The 15026-nt window shown below is 39.1% G+C and overlaps 12 non-coding genes across 12 annotated transcripts; 6 read left to right on the forward strand and 6 right to left on the reverse strand.

Annotated features, from left to right (window-relative positions):
- The first annotated feature begins 1107 nt into the window (after positions 1-1107).
- TRNAQ-UUG (transfer RNA glutamine (anticodon UUG)) lies at positions 1108-1180 on the forward strand. Its single transcript has one exon. It is a non-coding gene; the product is annotated as a tRNA-Gln (tRNA).
- An 881-nt stretch (positions 1181-2061) lies between these two features.
- On the reverse strand, positions 2062-2133 carry TRNAQ-CUG (transfer RNA glutamine (anticodon CUG)). Its single transcript has one exon. It is a non-coding gene; the product is annotated as a tRNA-Gln (tRNA).
- A 259-nt stretch (positions 2134-2392) lies between these two features.
- On the forward strand, positions 2393-2464 carry TRNAQ-UUG (transfer RNA glutamine (anticodon UUG)). Its single transcript has one exon. It is a non-coding gene; the product is annotated as a tRNA-Gln (tRNA).
- A 913-nt stretch (positions 2465-3377) lies between these two features.
- Positions 3378-3449, reverse strand: TRNAQ-CUG (transfer RNA glutamine (anticodon CUG)). The gene has a single exon. It is a non-coding gene; the product is annotated as a tRNA-Gln (tRNA).
- A 2377-nt stretch (positions 3450-5826) lies between these two features.
- On the forward strand, positions 5827-5898 carry TRNAQ-UUG (transfer RNA glutamine (anticodon UUG)). Its single transcript has one exon. It is a non-coding gene; the product is annotated as a tRNA-Gln (tRNA).
- Positions 5899-6779: 881 nt separating this feature from the next.
- TRNAQ-CUG (transfer RNA glutamine (anticodon CUG)) lies at positions 6780-6851 on the reverse strand. Its single transcript has one exon. It is a non-coding gene; the product is annotated as a tRNA-Gln (tRNA).
- Positions 6852-7110: 259 nt separating this feature from the next.
- On the forward strand, positions 7111-7182 carry TRNAQ-UUG (transfer RNA glutamine (anticodon UUG)). Its single transcript has one exon. It is a non-coding gene; the product is annotated as a tRNA-Gln (tRNA).
- A 913-nt stretch (positions 7183-8095) lies between these two features.
- TRNAQ-CUG (transfer RNA glutamine (anticodon CUG)) lies at positions 8096-8167 on the reverse strand. Its single transcript has one exon. It is a non-coding gene; the product is annotated as a tRNA-Gln (tRNA).
- A 2376-nt stretch (positions 8168-10543) lies between these two features.
- TRNAQ-UUG (transfer RNA glutamine (anticodon UUG)) lies at positions 10544-10615 on the forward strand. The gene has a single exon. It is a non-coding gene; the product is annotated as a tRNA-Gln (tRNA).
- Positions 10616-11496: 881 nt separating this feature from the next.
- Positions 11497-11568, reverse strand: TRNAQ-CUG (transfer RNA glutamine (anticodon CUG)). The gene has a single exon. It is a non-coding gene; the product is annotated as a tRNA-Gln (tRNA).
- A 259-nt stretch (positions 11569-11827) lies between these two features.
- On the forward strand, positions 11828-11899 carry TRNAQ-UUG (transfer RNA glutamine (anticodon UUG)). Its single transcript has one exon. It is a non-coding gene; the product is annotated as a tRNA-Gln (tRNA).
- Positions 11900-12812: 913 nt separating this feature from the next.
- On the reverse strand, positions 12813-12884 carry TRNAQ-CUG (transfer RNA glutamine (anticodon CUG)). The gene has a single exon. It is a non-coding gene; the product is annotated as a tRNA-Gln (tRNA).
- Positions 12885-15026: the final 2142 nt, after the last annotated feature.

The following is a 15026-nucleotide window of genomic DNA, read 5'->3' on the forward strand; positions in this document are numbered from 1 at the left end:
GTGACACCAGGCTTTTCTGGGAGTTAATTTGCATAATCTCTACTTTCTATTTTATGTGACATGGGTTGCAGTTACATTGTTCTGTTAATAGAGGGCAACACACAGGTCATAGTTCCAAACAGGGGTGCACGGTCTGCTTGCTAGCTTACATTTACAGTTCTGTTTGGGATTCACCGCCTTTTCATAAACTGAGTACTCTTCCGGAGTATTTCTAATTTATGTAGGTGTTTTGGGGGTGTTACGTGCCTTGGTATGACTGCTGCAAACCACTTGATATTAGACATTGATTGGAAACGACATAAAAAATCCTGACACATATTGTAAGCGGACATAAAATGACCTATATTAGCTAATATAAGTAAACAGACATCACTCCCCCCTCCCCACAAAAAGGGATGTATGCGTACACAAAAAATAAAAATGAAAAACAAGCAACTACTGCAGTTAAAATCTAAAAATGTAAATTCAGTTACATGATCATGACTCGGAAGGGGAAGTTAAAAAGTAAAAAAACACAAGGTAGGAGAGAGGTTAGCTTTACATGCCATGAGGGAGGAAGAGGTCTTCCAAGCACTGTTGTGTATGTTGGTCAATCCCTCTGAAACGCAAAAGGGATGTGCACATAGAAATCAAAGCAGAGTCATCCAGAGAGACTATTTAATTCTTTTTTTTTCAAATTCTCAAAAGGAAGCTGCTATCAAATTGAACTATTCATCACAGCCACTGCTAGGAAATCTATGTGCATAAAATGACAATACACCCAAAGGAAAACAAAATATAGCTATAACATGTCAGATTACTAAATTCAGAGTCCAGCCTACTAACCATTAGACCATGGAACCTAAATACTTCCGCAAATGCTGAACTTCATTATGCCAAAACAGAGGCAGTCAGAAACAATATTTAATATTGCTTAATCATATGCCTCAAGAGGAAGAATTTGATCTACATGCTCTATAAAGCACAGAGATTGCTATAGCACAACGTCAATCGACAACATCGCTGTGTTTGTATGATATCAGTCAATTGGGACTATGAATCTGTAAAAATTGTAAATGTGCTCTATATTGCCATTTCTGATTCAACGCTCTCAGGTGCATCTTGCAAGGATTCCATGGTGTAATGGTTAGCACTTTGGACTTTGAATCCAACGATCCGAGTTCAAGTCTCGGTGGGACCGTTATCTTGCTCTTACACTCCATTTTCTAATTTCTCAAATTACAATTCAACAGAGTTAATATTCAGAAGTTCAGTCGACTCTCTCTGCACGACATTACATTTAAATGCACTTTGGTGCCTGATACCAATACAGTGATGCAACTACATATCGTTAATGTACAATCCCTAAGGTCAATCAGAGTGGGCACCCAGATATCTCTCAGAAACATTTTCCACAGATGAATAATGTCCAACCTTAACTCTATGAAAAGAAAAATGTATACACTATGTGCAGTAGATTCTCTGCTCACTGGAACATGCAGAAACAACATTGATGTGAAAAGATTGGAAAAAGCCCTATTTTATTAACATTAAAAAATGTTATACAATTATTTTGGTGAATCATATTCACTTTCACAATCATTCCTATGTTTCAAGCAATTTGATGGTCTTATTAAATGTGTAAAAAATGTAATTGTTTGAGTTGACAAACTGTATGGAGAGCAAACTTTTTATAACTTACAAGAGTTATGAGTTCTAGAAAGTAGTGCATTTACTGATCAAGTGCCCTTGTTTAAATGTACTTACTTTATTTGGATCACACCTTTCTCGAAAGAAGAAATAAACTCTAAATTATCAGGAAACAATTCAACTGATTTTAGGGGCCTCCTGGGCTTTCAATGCAAATCGCTGAGATCAAAAGCCAGTTTAATAGCCATTATACCTTGGAGCTTTGGAGATATGAGAGTGGGCAGTTTCTTTGTGGCAAAAGAGAGTCATCCCCAGAAACTATTAATATTCTTTGGTCAAAGAAGACTGCCATCAAAGTGGGCTGTAAAGCAAAGCTATTGCTGTTATATCTATCTGCAAATGAAAGGCAACTCTAAAAGAGAAGCAGCCCCAAGGTCCCACCGAGACTTGAACTCGGATCGCTGGATTCAGAGTCCAGAGTGCTAACCATTACACCATGGAACCCACATATTCAGTAGCATGATGCACTTCATTCTGGAAAAACAGAGCACATCAGAGAAAATATGTAATATTCCTATATCATTAGACTCCAGAGGAAGAATTTGATCCAAATGAGACATGAAGCCAATACTTTGCGATTGCACAGCATCCAACAGCAACAGTGCTGCTTCGATATAATATCAGTAAACGGTTACTATAGGTCAGTAAAAATCTTGACTGTGCCCTATATTCTCATTGCCCTTATGAAGCTCTGATCAACAAGGGTTCCATGGTGTAATGGTTAGCACTTTGGACTTTGAATCCAGCGATCCGAGTTCAAGTCTCGGTGGAACCTCTCTCTTGCTCTAACACACTTTGTCTCCTTGTTGTCTTAAATTATAGGCCAAAGATAGTAATATTCATAAGGTTAGTGGTGTAGGGTATTCATTTTCGCTCTCACTCTCTGGCATAACTTTTCATAAAAATCCACTTTTGTGCCTAGCACCTTAGCCTTTATGCATTTTTTTTAAATGTATGAACAGTGAGGTCATTCTGAGTCGATGGGCAGATCTGCATCGGAAACATACATAAAAGATTTGAAATTTTCAAACTTAACTCAATGTTAAGAAACATGCTCAATCTGTGACCCAATGGATTCTCTTTTTACTTGAAGATGCAGCAACAACATTAATAATACCATTTTGGGAAAAGCAGCTCTATTGTATCGCCATTCTCTTTCAAAATTGTTAAAGGGTTAATCCTATGAAAAGCGACCACATTCAGAATCAATGATATTAATCAAGCGTCTTAACAGTCTTTACATGTTTGTAAAATGAAGGTATCAGTTTGAGATGAAAAATAGAACGAAGAACACACTTTTCTTAATTCACAAAAGGCCTGAGGTGTATAAATACTGTTTGTACCGACCAAGGGCCCATTCGTGAATGTACTTACTTTAGTTGGATCATACCTTTCTTCAAAGAAGACATCCACAATAAACGATAAGGGAAAGGTTCGACTGATGGTAAACTCTTACAGAGATTTGAATGCAAATTATTGGATTCAACCTCCAGGGTGCTACCATTACACCATGGGTCTTTCACACCACAGAAAGTGGTGGGTTTCATTGTGGCTAAAGAGCGTCATCCATGGAAAATCTTTCTTTTTTCAAATGCACCCAGGGAATAATGCTATGAAAGTGGGCGACACAGCAGCGTCATTGCTATTAAAACAAGACACTGAGAGGAAAACAAACACAGTAATTCCCAAGGTCCCACCGAGATTTGAACTCGGATCGCTGGATTCAGAGTCCAGAGTGCTAACCATTACACCATGGAACCTACATACTTAGTGACATGATGAACGTCATTGCAGCAAAAAAAGCGCCTTTTAGAGAATGTATGCAATATTCTTTTATCTTATGCCTCCAGAGGAAGAATCCTATCCAAATGAGCTGTAAAGCAAAGAGTTTGCTATTGCGCAACAACCAACTAAACAGTTCCACATTTGCATAATATCCGTGGGCTAGGAATATGAGTTTGTTAAAATGATGCATGAGATCTCGATTCTCATTTCTGTTACAACTCTGTCAGGTTGCACCAGCAAGGGGCCCATGGTGTAATGGTTAGCAAAGAACATTACTGAAGGGCCCCTCGGCCAGCCAGAAAGCCAAAATGGAGAGAACGGGCATGAACTGGTTGTGAATGAGCTTCAAAATGCGTTCACAGGTAATTGAACTGGTGATCTCCTCAGTTTATACACCTGGAACTCCTGTCAATAGCAACAGTCGGCAGCTGGGTTGCAAGACATTTCGTCGAAAAAAATTTGTCGACAGGACAAATGGTCGAAACCATTTGGTCGAAAACCAAATGGTCGAATTGCTTTTGTTTTTTATTTTCACATTTTTTTTTTGGGGGGTGGGGGTTGGGGGGGTCCCCGCCAACCCCCTTTTTTTCTAAAAAAACCCCTTTTTTTCCCTAAACTACAACCTAAAAAATATATATATATATAAATTAAAAAATCGACCATTTGGCTTTCGACCAAATTACGTCGACCAAATGTCTTTCGACGAAATGTCTTTCGACGAAATGTCCGGACAGCGGCAGCTGGTCTGTGTCAATAATGGCAATTTGATTTTGCCATTTTCACAACTCCCTAATAAATGAACAAAATGTTCCATTTGTAGGCACAGTTACATGCTATGGTGTGTATACCATGCTTAATAACCACCATAGGAGGCTCAGAGCACCATCCGCATTCTTACGTACAAAACATGTAAGGAAATAATCAGATCTTTTGCTCTGCAGGAGTCAGGCTTCTTTAAAGCCTGACAAAGTGGCAGAGTGCCATTGTAAACTGAGGCATGATGAAACCATGCCCAAGAACCCAGGCAGGTTAAACCCTTCCACTCATGGCCCTAGGCCCCGAACGGCCAGGTTCTATAGACAGGGCAGCTGGCATGGATTATGGACACTTTTAACATAGAGTGGTTTTTCAACCTTATCTCCTCTGGGAGCAAAGCGCTGGACAGGGTTTCCTGTACGTTTTTGAGGTTCGCAGGGATCTATGTGTGGATGTTTCTTGGTGTGAAAAGCATGACACCTTTAGGGGTGACACCAGGCTTTTCTGGGAGTTAATTTGCATAATCTCTACTTTCTATTTTATGTGACATGGGTTGCAGTTACATTGTTCTGTTAATAGAGGGCAACACACAGGTCATAGTTCCAAACAGGGGTGCACGGTCTGCTTGCTAGCTTACATTTACAGTTCTGTTTGGGATTCACCGCCTTTTCATAAACTGAGTACTCTTCCGGAGTATTTCTAATTTATGTAGGTGTTTTGGGGGTGTTACGTGCCTTTGTATGACTGCTGCAAACCACTTGATATTAGACATTGATTGGAAACGACATAAAAAATCCTGACACATATTGTAAGCGGACATAAAATGACCTATATTAGCTAATATAAGTAAACAGACATCACTCCCCCCTCCCCACAAAAAGGGATGTATGCGTACACAAAAAATAAAAATGAAAAACAAGCAACTACTGCAGTTAAAATCTAAAAATGTAAATTCAGTTACATGATCATGACTCGGAAGGGGAAGTTAAAAAGTAAAAAAACACACGGTAGGAGAGAGGTTAGCTTTACATGCCATGAGGGAGGAAGAGGTCTTCCAAGCACTGTTGTGTATGTTGGTCAATCCCTCTGAAACGCAAAAGGGATGTGCACATAGAAATCAAAGCAGAGTCATCCAGAGAGACTATTTAATTCTTTTTTTTTCAAATTCTCAAAAGGAAGCTGCTATCAAATTGAACTATTCATCACAGCCACTGCTAGGAAATCTATGTGCATAAAATGACAATACACCCAAAGGAAAACAAAATATAGCTATAACATGTCAGATTACTAAATTCAGAGTCCAGCCTACTAACCATTAGACCATGGAACCTAAATACTTCCGCAAATGCTGAACTTCATTATGCCAAAACAGAGGCAGTCAGAAACAATATTTAATATTGCTTAATCATATGCCTCAAGAGGAAGAATTTGATCTACATGCTCTATAAAGCACAGAGATTGCTATAGCACAACGTCAATCGACAACATCGCTGTGTTTGTATGATATCAGTCAATTGGGACTATGAATCTGTAAAAATTGTAAATGTGCTCTATATTGCCATTTCTGATTCAACGCTCTCAGGTGCATCTTGCAAGGGTTCCATGGTGTAATGGTTAGCACTTTGGACTTTGAATCCAACGATCCAAGTTCAAGTCTCGGTGGGACCGTTATCTTGCTCTTACACTCCATTTTCTAATTTCTCAAATTACAATTCAACAGAGTTAATATTCAGAAGTTCAGTCGACTCTCTCTGCACGACATTACATTTAAATGCACTTTGGTGCCTGATACCAATACAGTGATGCAACTACATATCGTTAATGTACAATCCCTAAGGTCAATCAGAGTGGGCACCCAGATATCTCTCAGAAACATTTTCCACAGATGAATAATGTCCAACCTTAACTCTATGAAAAGAAAAATGTATACACTATGTGCAGTAGATTCTCTGCTCACTGGAACATGCAGAAACAACATTGATGTGAAAAGATTGGAAAAAGCCCTATTTTATTAACATTAAAAAATGTTATACAATTATTTTGGTGAATCATATTCACTTTCACAATCATTCCTATGTTTCAAGCAATTTGATGGTCTTATTAAATGTGTAAAAAATGTAATTCTTTGAGTTGACAAACTGTATGGAGAGCAAACTTTTTATAACTTACAAGAGTTATGAGTTCTAGAAAGTAGTGCATTTACTGATCAAGTGCCCTTGTTTAAATGTACTTACTTTATTTGGATCACACCTTTCTCGAAAGAAGAAATAAACTCTAAATTATCAGGAAACAATTCAACTGATTTTAGGGGCCTCCTGGGCTTTCAATGCAAATCGCTGAGATCAAAAGCCAGTTTAATAGCCATTATACCTTGGAGCTTTGGAGATATGAGAGTGGGCAGTTTCTTTGTGGCAAAAGAGAGTCATCCCCAGAAACTATTAATATTCTTTGGTCAAAGAAGACTGCCATCAAAGTGGGCTGTAAAGCAAAGCTATTGCTGTTATATCTATCTGCAAATGAAAGGCAACTCTAAAAGAGAAGCAGCCCCAAGGTCCCACCGAGACTTGAACTCGGATCGCTGGATTCAGAGTCCAGAGTGCTAACCATTACACCATGGAACCCACATATTCAGTAGCATGATGCACTTCATTCTGGAAAAACAGAGCACATCAGAGAAAATATGTAATATTCCTATATCATTAGAATCCAGAGGAAGAATTTGATCCAAATGAGACATGAAGCCAGTACTTTGCGATTGCACAGCATCCAACAGCAACAGTGCTGCTTCGATATAATATCAGTAAACGGTTACTATAGGTCAGTAAAAATCTTGACTGTGCCCTATATTCTCATTGCCCTTATGAAGCTCTGCTCAACAAGGGTTCCATGGTGTAATGGTTAGCACTTTGGACTTTGAATCCAGCGATCCGAGTTCAAGTCTCGGTGGAACCTCTCTCTTGCTCTAACACACTTTGTCTCCTTGTTGTCTTAAATTATAGGCCAAAGATAGTAATATTCATAAGGTTAGTGGTGTAGGGTATTCATTTTTGCTCTCACTCTCTGGCATAACTTTTCATAAAAATCCACTTTTGTGCCTAGCACCTTAACCTTTATGCATTTTTTTTAAATGTATGAACAGTGAGGTCATTCTGAGTCGATGGGCAGATCTGCATCGGAAACATACATAAAAGATTTGAAATTTTCAAACTTAACTCAATGTTAAGAAACATGCTCAATCTGTGACCCAATGGATTCTCTTTTTACTTGAAGATGCAGCAACAACATTAATAATACCATTTTGGGAAAAGCAGCTCTATTGTATCGCCATTCTCTTTCAAAATTGTTAAAGGGTTAATCCTATGAAAAGCGACCACATTCAGAATCAATGATATCAATCAAGCGTCTTAACAGTCTTTACATGTTTGTAAAATGAAGGTATCAGTTTGAGATGAAAAATAGAACGAAGAACACACTTTTCTTAATTCACAAAAGGCCTGAGGTGTATAAATACTGTTTGTACCGACCAAGGGCCCATTCGTGAATGTACTTACTTTAGTTGGATCATACCTTTCTTCAAAGAAGACATCCACAATAAACGATAAGGGAAAGGTTCGACTGATGGTAAACTCTTACAGAGATTTGAATCCAAATTATTGGATTCAACCTCCAGGGTGCTACCATTACACCATGGGTCTTTCACACCACAGAAAGTGGTGGGTTTCATTGTGGCTAAAGAGCGTCATCCATGGAAAATCTTTCTTTTTTCAAATGCACCCAGGGAATAATGCTATGAAAGTGGGCGACACAGCAGCGTCATTGCTATTAAAACAAGACACTGAGAGGAAAACAAACACAGTAATTCCCAAGGTCCCACTGAGATTTGAACTCGGATCGCTGGATTCAGAGTCCAGAGTGCTAACCATTACACCATGGAACCTACATACTTAGTGACATGATGAACGTCATTGCAGCAAAAAAAGCGCCTTTTAGAGAATGTATGCAATATTCTTTTATCTTATGCCTCCAGAGGAAGAATCCTATCCAAATGAGCTGTAAAGCAAAGAGTTTGCTATTGCGCAACAACCAACTAAACAGTTCCACATTTGCATAATATCCGTGGGCTAGGAATATGAGTTTGTTAAAATGATGCATGAGATCTCGATTCTCATTTCTGTTACAACTCTGTCAGGTTGCACCAGCAAGGGGCCCATGGTGTAATGGTTAGCAAAGAACATTACTGAAGGGCCCCTCGGCCAGCCAGAAAGCCAAAATGGAGAGAACGGGCATGAACTGGTTGTGAATGAGCTTCAAAATGCGTTCACAGGTAATTGAACTGGTGATCTCCTCAGTTTATACACCTGGAACTCCTGTCAATAGCAACAGTCGGCAGCTGGGTTGCAAGACATTTCGTCGAAAAAAATTTGTCGACAGGACAAATGGTCGAAACCATTTGGTCGAAAACCAAATGGTCGAATTGCTTTTGTTTTTTATTTTCACATTTTTTTTTTGGGGGGTGGGGGTTGGGGGGGTCCCCGCCAACCCCCTTTTTTTCTAAAAAAACCCCTTTTTTTCCTAAACTACAACCTAAAAAATATATATATATATAAATAAAAAAATCGACCATTTGGCTTTCGACCAAATTACGTCGACCAAATGTCTTTCGACGAAATGTCTTTCGACGAAATGTCCGGACAGCGGCAGCTGGTCTGTGTCAATAATGGCAATTTGATTTTGCCATTTTCACAACTCCCTAATAAATGAACAAAATGTTCCATTTGTAGGCACAGTTACATGCTATGGTATGTATACCATGCTTAATAACCACCATAGGAGGCTCAGAGCACCATCCGCATTCTTACGTACAAAACATGTAAGGAAATAATCAGATCTTTTGCTCTGCAGGAGTCAGGCTTCTTTAAAGCCTGACAAAGTGGCAGAGTGCCATTGTAAACTGAGGCATGATGAAACCATGCCCAAGAACCCAGGCAGGTTAAACCCTTCCACTCATGCCCCTAGGCCCCGAACGGCCAGGTTCTATAGACAGGGCAGCTGGCATGGATTATGGACACTTTTAACATAGAGTGGTTTTTCAACCTTATCTCCTCTGGGAGCAAAGCGCTGGACAGGGTTTCCTGTACGTTTTTGAGGTTCGCAGGGATCTATGTGTGGATGTTTCTTGGTGTGAAAAGCATGACACCTTTTGGGGTGACACCAGGCTTTTCTGGGAGTTAATTTGCATAATCTCTACTTTCTATTTTATGTGACATGGGTTGCAGTTACATTGTTCTGTTAATAGAGGGCAACACACAGGTCATAGTTCCAAACAGGGGTGCGCGGTCTGCTTGCTAGCTTACATTTACAGTTCTGTTTGGGATTCACCGCCTTTTCATAAACTGAGTACTCTTCCGGAGTATTTCTAATTTATGTAGGTGTTTTGGGGGTGTTACGTGCCTTTGTATGACTGCTGCAAACCACTTGATATTAGACATTGATTGGAAACGACATAAAAAATCCTGACACATATTGTAAGCGGACATAAAATGACCTATATTAGCTAATATAAGTAAACAGACATCACTCCCCCCTCCCCACAAAAAGGGATGTATGCGTACACAAAAAATAAAAATGAAAAACAAGCAACTACTGCAGTTAAAATCTAAAAATGTAAATTCAGTTACATGATCATGACTCGGAAGGGGAAGTTAAAAAGTAAAAAAACACACGGTAGGAGAGAGGTTAGCTTTACATGCCATGAGGGAGGAAGAGGTCTTCCAAGCACTGTTGTGTATGTTGGTCAATCCCTCTGAAACGCAAAAGGGATGTGCACATAGAAATCAAAGCAGAGTCATCCAGAGAGACTATTTAATTCTTTTTTTTTCAAATTCTCAAAAGGAAGCTGCTATCAAATTGAACTATTCATCACAGCCACTGCTAGGAAATCTATGTGCATAAAATGACAATACACCCAAAGGAAAACAAAATATAGCTATAACATGTCAGATTACTAAATTCAGAGTCCAGCCTACTAACCATTAGACTATGGAACCTAAATACTTCCGCAAATGCTGAACTTCATTATGCCAAAACAGAGGCAGTCAGAAACAATATTTAATATTGCTTAATCATATGCCTCAAGAGGAAGAATTTGATCTACATGCTCTATAAAGCACAGAGATTGCTATAGCACAACGTCAATCGACAACATCGCTGTGTTTGTATGATATCAGTCAATTGGGACTATGAATCTGTAAAAATTGTAAATGTGCTCTATATTGCCATTTCTGATTCAACGCTCTCAGGTGCATCTTGCAAGGGTTCCATGGTGTAATGGTTAGCACTTTGGACTTTGAATCCAACGATCCGAGTTCAAGTCTCGGTGGGACCGTTATCTTGCTCTTACACTCCATTTTCTAATTTCTCAAATTACAATTCAACAGAGTTAATATTCAGAAGTTCAGTCGACTCTCTCTGCACGACATTACATTTAAATGCACTTTGGTGCCTGATACCAATACAGTGATGCAACTACATATCGTTAATGTACAATCCCTAAGGTCAATCAGAGTGGGCACCCAGATATCTCTCAGAAACATTTTCCACAGATGAATAATGTCCAACCTTAACTCTATGAAAAGAAAAATGTATACACTATGTGCAGTAGATTCTCTGCTCACTGGAACATGCAGAAACAACATTGATGTGAAAAGATTGGAAAAAGCCCTATTTTATTAACATTAAAAAATGTTATACAATTATTTTGGTGAATCATATTCACTTTCACAATCATTCCTATGTTTCAAGCAATTTGATGGTCTTATTAAATGTGTAAAAAATGTAATTCTTTGAGTTGACAAACTGTATGGAGAGCAAACTTTTTATAACTTACAAGAGTTATGAGTTCTAGAAAGTAGTGCATTTACTGATCAAGTGCCCTTGTTTAAATGTACTTACTTTATTTGGATCACACCTTTCTCGAAAGAAGAAATAAACTCTAAATTATCAGGAAACAATTCAACTGATTTTAGGGGCCTCCTGGGCTTTCAATGCAAATCGCTGAGATCAAAAGCCAGTTTAATAGCCATTATACCTTGGAGCTTTGGAGATATGAGAGTGGGCAGTTTCTTTGTGGCAAAAGAGAGTCATCCCCAGAAACTATTAATATTCTTTGGTCAAAGAAGACTGCCATCAAAGTGGGCTGTAAAGCAAAGCTATTGCTGTTATATCTATCTGCAAATGAAAGGCAACTCTAAAAGAGAAGCAGCCCCAAGGTCCCACCGAGACTTGAACTCGGATCGCTGGATTCAGAGTCCAGAGTGCTAACCATTACACCATGGAACCCACATATTCAGTAGCATGATGCACTTCATTCTGGAAAAACAGAGCACATCAGAGAAAATATGTAATATTCCTATATCATTAGACTCCAGAGGAAGAATTTGATCCAAATGAGACATGAAGCCAGTACTTTGCGATTGCACAGCATCCAACAGCAACAGTGCTGCTTCGATATAATATCAGTAAACGGTTACTATAGGTCAGTAAAAATCTTGACTGTGCCCTATATTCTCATTGCCCTTATGAAGCTCTGCTCAACAAGGGTTCCATGGTGTAATGGTTAGCACTTTGGACTTTGAATCCAGCGATCCGAGTTCAAGTCTCGGTGGAACCTCTCTCTTGCTCTAACACACTTTGTCTCCTTGTTGTCTTAAATTATAGGCCAAAGATAGTAATATTCATAAGGTTAGTGGTGTAGGGTATTCATTTTTGCTCTCACTCTCTGGCATAACTTTTCATAAAAATCCACTTTTGTGCCTAGCACCTTAACCTTTATGCATTTTTTTTAAATGTATGAACAGTGAGGTCATTCTGAGTCGATGGGCAGATCTGCATCGGAAACATACATAAAAGATTTGAAATTTTCAAACTTAACTCAATGTTAAGAAACATGCTCAATCTGTGACCCAATGGATTCTCTTTTTACTTGAAGATGCAGCAACAACATTAATAATACCATTTTGGGAAAAGCAGCTCTATTGTATCGCCATTCTCTTTCAAAATTGTTAAAGGGTTAATCCTATGAAAAGCGACCACATTCAGAATCAATGATATTAATCAAGCGTCTTAACAGTCTTTACATGTTTGTAAAATGAAGGTATCAGTTTGAGATGAAAAATAGAACGAAGAACACACTTTTCTTAATTCACAAAAGGCCTGAGGTGTATAAATACTGTTTGTACCGACCAAGGGCCCATTCGTGAATGTACTTACTTTAGTTGGATCATACCTTTCTTCAAAGAAGACATCCACAATAAACGATAAGGGAAAGGTTCGACTGATGGTAAACTCTTACAGAGATTTGAATGCAAATTATTGGATTCAACCTCCAGGGTGCTACCATTACACCATGGGTCTTTCACACCACAGAAAGTGGTGGGTTTCATTGTGGCTAAAGAGTGTCATCCATGGAAAATCTTTCTTTTTTCAAATGCACCCAGGGAATAATGCTATGAAAGTGGGCGACACAGCAGCGTCATTGCTATTAAAACAAGACACTGAGAGGAAAACAAACACAGTAATTCCCAAGGTCCCACCGAGATTTGAACTCGGATCGCTGGATTCAGAGTCCAGAGTGCTAACCATTACACCATGGAACCTACATACTTAGTGACATGATGAACGTCATTGCAGCAAAAAAAGCGCCTTTTAGAGAATGTATGCAATATTCTTTTATCTTATGCCTCCAGAGGAAGAATCCTATCCAAATGAGCTGTAAAGCAAAGAGTTTGCTATTGCGCAACAACCAACTAAACAGTTCCACATTTGCATAATATCCGTGGGCTAGGAATATGAGTTTGTTAAAATGATGCATGAGATCTCGATTCTCATTTCTGTTACAACTCTGTCAGGTTGCACCAGCAAGGGGCCCATGGTGTAATGGTTAGCAAAGAACATTACTGAAGGGCCCCTCGGCCAGCCAGAAAGCCAAAATGGAGAGAACGGGCATGAACTGGTTGTGAATGAGCTTCAAAATGCGTTCACAGGTAATTGAACTGGTGATCTCCTCAGTTTATACACCTGGAACTCCTGTCAATAGCAACAGTCGGAAGCTGGGTTGCAAGACATTTCGTCGAAAAAAATTTGTCGACAGGACAAATGGTCGAAACCATTTGGTCGAAAACCAAATGGTCGAATTGCTTTTGTTTTTTATTTTCACATTTTTTTTTTGGGGGGTGGGGGTTGGGGGGGTCCCCGCCAACCCCCTTTTTTTCTAAAAAAAACCCTTTTTTTCCTAAACTACAACCTAAAAAATATATATATATATAAATTAAAAAATCGACCATTTGGCTTTCGACCAAATTACGTCGACCAAATGCCTTTCGACGAAATGTCTTTCGACGAAATGTCCGGACAGCGGCAGCTGGTCTGTGTCAATAATGGCAATTTGATTTTGCCATTTTCACAACTCCCTAATAAATGAACAAAATGTTCCATTTGTAGGCACAGTTACATGCTATGGTATGTATACCATGCTTAATAACCACCATAGGAGGCTCAGAGCACCATCCGCATTCTTACGTACAAAACATGTAAGGAAATAATCAGATCTTTTGCTCTGCAGGAGTCAGGCTTCTTTAAAGCCTGACAAAGTGGCAGAGTGCCATTGTAAACTGAGGCATGATGAAACCATGCCCAAGAACCCAGGCAGGTTAAACCCTTCCACTCATGCCCCTAGGCCCCGAACGGCCAGGTTCTATAGACAGGGCAGCTGGCATGGATTATGGACACTTTTAACATAGAGTGGTTTTTCAACCTTATCTCCTCTGGGAGCAAAGCGCTGGACAGGGTTTCCTGTACGTTTTTGAGGTTCGCAGGGATCTATGTGTGGATGTTTCTTGGTGTGAAAAGCATGACACCTTTTGGGGTGACACCAGGCTTTTCTGGGAGTTAATTTGCATAATCTCTACTTTCTATTTTATGTGACATGGGTTGCAGTTACATTGTTCTGTTAATAGAGGGCAACACACAGGTCATAGTTCCAAACAGGGGTGCACGGTCTGCTTGCTAGCTTACATTTACAGTTCTGTTTGGGATTCACCGCCTTTTCATAAACTGAGTACTCTTCCGGAGTATTTCTAATTTATGTAGGTGTTTTGGGGGTGTTACGTGCCTTGGTATGACTGCTGCAAACCACTTGATATTAGACATTGATTGGAAACGACATAAAAAATCCTGACACATATTGTAAGCGGACATAAAATGACCTATATTAGCTAATATAAGTAAACAGACATCACTCCCCCCTCCCCACAAAAAGGGATGTATGCGTACACAAAAAATAAAAATGAAAAACAAGCAACTACTGCAGTTAAAATCTAAAAATGTAAATTCAGTTACATGATCATGACTCGGAAGGGGAAGTTAAAAAGTAAAAAAACACACGGTAGGAGAGAGGTTAGCTTTACATGCCATGAGGGAGGAAGAGGTCTTCCAAGCACTGTTGTGTATGTTGGTCAATCCCTCTGAAACGCAAAAGGGATGTGCACATAGAAATCAAAGCAGAGTCATCCAGAGAGACTATTTAATTCTTTTTTTTTCAAATTCTCAAAAGGAAGCTGCTATCAAATTGAACTATTCATCACAGCCACTGCTAGGAAATCTATGTGCATAAAATGACAATACACCCAAAGGAAAACAAAATATAGCTATAACATGTCAGATTACTAAATTCAGAGTCCAGCCTACTAACCATTAGACCATGGAACCTAAATACTTCCGCAAATGCTGAACTTCATTAT

This window comes from Ambystoma mexicanum, chromosome 5p (genome assembly GCF_040938575.1).
Source record: "Ambystoma mexicanum isolate Mex_15411 chromosome 5p, UKY_AmexF1_1, whole genome shotgun sequence".
NCBI classification, from domain to species: Eukaryota; Metazoa; Chordata; class Amphibia; order Caudata; family Ambystomatidae; genus Ambystoma; species Ambystoma mexicanum.